This window comes from Balaenoptera acutorostrata, chromosome X (assembly GCF_949987535.1).
Source record: "Balaenoptera acutorostrata chromosome X, mBalAcu1.1, whole genome shotgun sequence".
Lineage (NCBI taxonomy): Eukaryota > Metazoa > Chordata > Mammalia > Artiodactyla > Balaenopteridae > Balaenoptera > Balaenoptera acutorostrata.
In genome coordinates this window covers 13,611,434-13,617,839 of record NC_080085.1, presented here as the reverse complement: position 1 = coordinate 13,617,839, position 6,406 = coordinate 13,611,434, and the positions used below count along the sequence as shown (strand labels likewise).

General features: G+C 42.5%; 1 pseudogene; it reads left to right on the top strand.

The window, feature by feature from the left end:
* Window positions 1–699: 699 nt before the first annotated feature.
* On the top strand, window positions 700–6,051 carry LOC130706465 (cell division control protein 42 homolog; annotated as a pseudogene).
* Window positions 6,052–6,406: the final 355 nt, after the last annotated feature.

Here is a 6,406-nt window from a genome sequence, read left to right as displayed (position 1 = left end):
ATAACTAATAAGGATCTAATGTATAGCACAGGGAACTCTACTCAATACTCCGTAATGACCTATATGGGAAAAGAATCTAAAAAAGAGTGGATATATGTATATGTATAACTGATTAGCTTTGCTGTACACCTGAAATTAACACAACATTGTAAATCAACTATACTCCAATAAAAATTACTAAAAATAATAAAATTAGATTAATCAATTTAATATAACTTAACAGACAGTCATGTGTAACTTTTGAATATGTTATGCACCACTGTCTCTTTTACAGATGCCTTTTTCCAGCTTTTGATTTCATCATGTAGCAAAGACACAGGGGATTAGTTTGGGATTTGAATCAAGTTATCTTCATAGTTTCTGGGTGAATCAGGTTTACAAGTTCATCCAGAATTATTCAACAGTCAATAAAGAAGGTGCATGGACATCTAACATCCTCCACTCCCCCTGTAACCACCATCTTGATGCTTAGAGAGGAAAGAGACTACTTTCAAATAGCAAGACTCCCAATGAGTGGGAATGATCAAAAGGCGTTATCAGCACGAGCAGTTATTTTTCTTTTATGTTTCAGTGAGATTCTCGTCTAGCAGAGTAAGATGACAGATGCAGCCCCTACTTATTTCTTGGGTTTTCCTACAGAAATGATTCTGGAAACATCAACAGGCTTGCAGCCTTACGTGAGGCAGAGGATCTTTGGAGATGGACATAGAAGGTAAGTGAAGGGGAACTAATCAACACTCTCCTTTCTCTTGCCAAAGACAAATCCTTTTTTTTTTGGCCGTACCCCTGCAGTGGAAGCTTGGAGTCTTAACCACTGGACTGCCAGGGAAGTCCCAAATCCATTTTTATTTAGTGAAGACAGTGCCCAAGCCAGAAACTGCAAAACTGTGAAAGGGAACTATTTTGGGAAAATATTTTTCTTGTTGCCTTTATCTAAAATGAAGCAGCCATGAGAATGCAAGCGGAAAATCTAAATATGGTATTTTTGGGGGAAGGGATGACAGGGTTACTTTTCAGTATATTTTAATTGAAGCAAGACCTGAGTTGGCTCTAGTCACACAGGTGGAGTGGGGCTCCTTTGTGGCAGTGGATCGCAACCCAGGCTACACATTAGAATCACCTGAGGTGATATGGAAACTGCTAGTGCCTCAGCCCAGCCCTCAACAAGTTCTTACTCAATTGGCCTAGGATTGGCCTGGGCCTGGGTCTTTTTTAAAACTCTTAGTAAGTCCTAATGTGGAGCCAGCGATGAGAACACTGTTTTGGAGAAATTACCAAGGGTTTGGGAGGATCAGTTTTTTTTTAACAATGTGTGAAACAAAATCGCAGCCAGATTTAGCAGGAGATTGCAAAGTGGCATGCCAATAGAAAGTATAATAGTAAAGCTCTATTTTAGCTTATTTATTCTTAGGGAACAACCAGTGTCCTGCTAGTTAACTTTGGGGGGCTATTTTTTCTAAGTTGGACTTTTCATACTGAAATAATATTTCCATCAAATGAACATCATTCCCTCACATTTGTCATTGTTTGAAGTCATATCTGGACCTTCCAAAATGCCTTTAAAACTTCCTTTTTAGTCAGTTAAGTGCTACTCCTTCCTGGAACAGATAACTGGTTTAAGTGGTTTTTGGAATGTTCTCTGGTTTGATTTATGACCGTGAAAGTGAAACCACACAACTTGGATGGGACTTGAACCCAGCCAAAACCCAGACTGGGTCTTGAACCCACTGTCTTTTAATTGAAATCACACACCTGATCTCAGGACTTAATGAAGCTCAGGTTCTTTATGTTTCAGCATAGAAGGAATTCAGCGAGGGGCAAAGTGATAGGTAAGTAGATTTATTTAGAGAGATACACATTCCATAGAATGTAGTCCATCTCAAAAGGCAAGAGTGGCCCTGGGAGAAACACATTCCACAGACAGTGTGGGCCATCTCAGAAAGCGACAGGCTCCAAAATATGGGGTGGTTAGTTTTTGGGGGCTGGGTAATTTCATAGGCTAATGAGTGGAAGTATTATTCCAACCATTTTGGAGAAGGGGTGGGGTTTCAAGGAATTGGGCCACCACTCACTTTTTGCCCTTTTATGGTTGGCCTTGGAACTGTCATGGCAGCTGTGGGTGTGTCTTTTAGCTAATGTATTACAATGAGCGTATAACGAGGCTCAAGGTCTACTGGAAGTCGAATCTTTCACCATCTTGGACCTAGTTAGTTCTAACCAGTTATGTCGTATCCTCAACGGCTATGTCATTCTTTAAGGGTTGTGCCCTGCCCCCTTCCCTCCTGTTTCAAAAGGAGCCTGAAATTGTGCAGTTGCTGGTTACTTGAAAATTTTTCTTGAAAAATTCTAAGGAAATGGGCACGGCTTTAGCTGACTAGGGGTTCTGTTTTCAGCATCTTATTCAGCTACTGCCTAATTCTATTTTATCTTCTGTATAATTGTTAAATATTCATTTTCTGCCTGTATCTGAAATTCATGAGTGATATTGTTCTGCATTTTCCATGATTGATCCTTGTTTTCAGCCTGAAGAGTCTTTCCTTTTCTTTCTTATTTTTAATTTCCCAAGAGCCTTCTTAGAACTCGATTTTTATCCACCCCTGATATCCCAACAATTTATGTTGGTCCTCTAAGACCATTGCTATAGGTCTCAATGGTGTTTTCTTATCTATCGGTGCTGTTTTTGATTGATTTGATCCTGGACTCCTAAAAAAAGCATTTATGTTTAGAAATTTGGAGATATCCTGATGCTGCTTCATGGCTGGTTCTCCCCTGACATAGAGTAGGAAAAGTCCCAAGTGCTCTGTCCTGCAGGACAGCCCCACCATACACTGCCCCCCGCGCCCCACCCCCTACCCCGCTTCACCCATGGCTGGAGAAAGCAGGCTTTTCCTAGAGCTCCCTGTGTCTGTGCTCTCTCCCTCTCTCCTGAGTTGCGGGCTACCCCAGAGCTTGAGCTGCGATATACAGAGAGAAAAAAACCTAGGAACTCACTTCCATGTCATCATTTAAGACCTGGGTTCCTTACCCAATCCCGTTGCTCTTTATTCACTGTAGTAGGCAGAATAATGCCTCCCCACACAAAAAGATGTCAATATTCAAATTCCTGGCACCTGTGAATATATTACCTTACCTGGCAAAAGGGATTTTGCAAACTTAATTAACTTAATGATTTTGCGATGAGATTAACCTGGATTATCTGGGCGGGCCAATGAAATCACAAGGGCCCTTATAAGAAACAGGCAAGAGAGTCAGAGCTAGTGGAGGTGTGATAACAGAAGCAGAATTCGGAGTGCTGTGAGTCAAGGAATGCAAGCAGCATCTGGAAGCTGGAGACAAGGAAAAAGAAGATTCTCTAGAGTCTCCGGAAGGAACACAGCCTTGCAGACCCACTTTACGTCTCTGACCTCTAGAACCGTAAGAGAATATATATGTGTTGTTTTAAACCACTAAATTTGTGATAATTTGTTTAAGCAGAAGAAAACTAATTCATCCACCTTTCGGAGCCTTCTGGTAGTTGCTTTATGGATCTTGTCTAGGGCTTTTTGTTACAATCAGAGGGAGAGATGTGTTACCGGGCCCTTTCTAGATTCTTGGACAGCATTACCATAGATATAAATGAATATCGCTTCCACAAGACTCTTAGGCAAGCAAAGCTTTTTATTAAAAGAGAGAGCTTGTGCACAAGGGAGAAGGCAGAAAAAAAGTGCCAGCTCCCGGCGTAGATGGGGCGAGTTGCTTTTATAACAAAAGGGAGGGTTTGTCTCATTATAACTGATAGTTTTGAGAAGTCGTCAAACTTCTTGATTAGCAGCAGATGGGTCCACAGTGGCTATCGGGAATAGGGAGCGCTTCTGGGAGGGGAAAGCAGTGCCTCAGAATTTTCTGCAAGAAAGCACAGGAATAGATGAGGTTAAAATTTATAGTTGAGCTTCTTGTCTTGTGGCAACTAGGTATACTTGCTAGTGCAACAGAGACAAAGTTAATTTTTTATTCCTGGGAGCCTGGTTTTTGTCTCTGGGGCTCAGGCCCCCAGGGCCTTTGTTCTTTAGCTTGCAAGGCCTGTTTTGCCCAAAGCCATTCCCTAGCCCTTTTCCAAAATGGCTGTGCTCTTTTCATCCTGTCTTAGATGGTGGGGAGTGTCCTTATTCCAGCTTGACTGGAACCAGAGCCCATTATTCTTTTTTAAATTAATTAATCTATTTATTTTTGGCTGCATTGGGTCTCCGTTGCTGCGCGCGGGCTTTCTCTAGTTGCGGTGAGCGGGGGCTCTTCGTTGCGGTGCGCGGGCTTCTCATTGCGGTGGCTTCTCTTGTTGCGGAGCACAGGCTCTAGGTGCTGCAGGCTTCAGTAGTTGTGGCACGCGGGCTCTAGAGCGCAGGCGCAGTAGTTGTGGCGCACGAATTTATTATTAAATGAGGCGTTTACTATACTCCTTCCTAAGCACTAGGTGGGGAACATGTTTTCTAAACTAGATCTAGGAAGTGGGATGTGGAATCAATCCATCCTCCTCCTCCTAAGGGCTGTCCAATGGTTAATGAATTAAAAACACATGACTAAATAAAAACAAATCCCACACACACTCCCCCGCCCAAAAAAAGGAAAAAAAAAAAACAACTAGATGTTCCAGATTACTTGCCAAAGTGGAACCCGGGAACAGCTTCAACAACCCAAATTAGTCTGTTACAGAGGCATCACAAGCATGCCTTGCTTTTAAACAAAAAATAATTTTTTTGAAACAGCAAAACAAAAACTATTACTGATGACTTTTCTGACAATACACAATTACTCAAAATTAACTAGTATTGAGAGGGGGAAGGGGGCCATAGCTATGGGCCTTGTCTCACACGAGTGCATGTGGAATGCACTAAAATGCCTAGGAATAAACCTACCAAGGGAGACAAAAGACCTGCATACAGAAAACTGTAAGACACTGATGAAAGAAATTAAAGATGATACAAACAGATTTTTTTCATCTCTCTATGGGCTTAATTCTGTCCACCCACTCAGAAGTCACCTGTGGCCATAAGCAGTTCATGAGCCTTTTGTAAAGACAGTCTTCTGAAATCAAGAGACTCTGTGTGTTATAATGGATTTTCGGTTTTGCTTTTTTATGGCAAAGATAAATGCAGTCATTGAGATAAGCAGGCTCTTACAGCAAGTTCTGTTTGTTTTTTTCTAAAAGGCTTTGGAATTATTTTAGTAATCATGGAGTTTAAAAAGTTAGACCTGCAGTGTCCGTATGTACCGACTGTTTTTAGAAACAGAACACGTATCCCTTTTTTTAAAAATTATTTATTTATTTATTTATTTATGGCTGTGTTGGGTCTTCGTTTCTGCGCAAGGGCTTTCTCTAGTTGCGGCAAGCGGGGGCCACTCTTCATCGCGGTGCGCGGGCCTCTCACTATCGCGGCCTCTCTTGTTGCGGAGCACAGGCTCCAGACGCGCAGGCTCAGCAATTGTGGCTCACGGGCCCAGTTGCTCCGCGGCATGTGGGATCTTCCCAGACCAGGGCTCGAACCCGTGTCCCCTGCATTAGCAGGCGGATTCTCAACCACTGTGCCACCAGGGAAGCCCATACCGACTGTTTTTGACAACTATGCAGTCACAATTATGATTGGTGGAGAGCCTCGTACTCTTGGACTTTTTGATACCGCAGGGCAAGAGGATTATGACAGATTATGACTGCTGAGTTATCCACAAACAGATGTATTTCTAGTCTGTTTTTCAGTGGTCTCTCCATCCTCATTCGAAAATGTTAAGAAAAGTGGGTGCCTGAGAACTCACCACTGTCCAAAGGCCCCTTTCTTGCTTGTTGGGACCCAGATTGATCTCAGAGATGACCCCTCTACTACTGAGAAACTTGCTAAGAATAAACAGACGCTGGTCACCCCAGAGGCTGCGGAAAACTGGCCCGTGACCTGAAGGCTGTCAAGTATGTGGAGTGTTCTGCACTTACGCAGAAAGGCCTAAAGAATGTATTTTGATGAAGCAACATTGGCTGCCCTGGAGCCTCCAGAACTGAAGAAGAGCGGCAGGTGTGTGCTGCTATGAACGTCTCTCCAGAGCCCTTTCTGCACAGCTGGTGTCCACATCATACTAAAAGCAATGTTTAAATCAAACTAAAGATTAAAAATTAAAATTCATTTTTGCAATAATGACAGATGCCCTGCACCTACCCACATGCACTCGTGTGAGACAAGACCCATAGCTATGGCCCCCTTCCCCCTCTCAATACTAGTTAATTTTGAGTAATTGTGTATTGTCAGAAGAGTGATCAGTAATAGTTTTTATTTTGTTGTTTCAAAAAAATTATTTTCTGTTTAAAAGCAAGGCATGCTTGTGATGCCTCTGTAACAGACCAACTTGGGTTGTTGAAGCTGTTCCCGGGTTCCACTTTGGCGAGTAA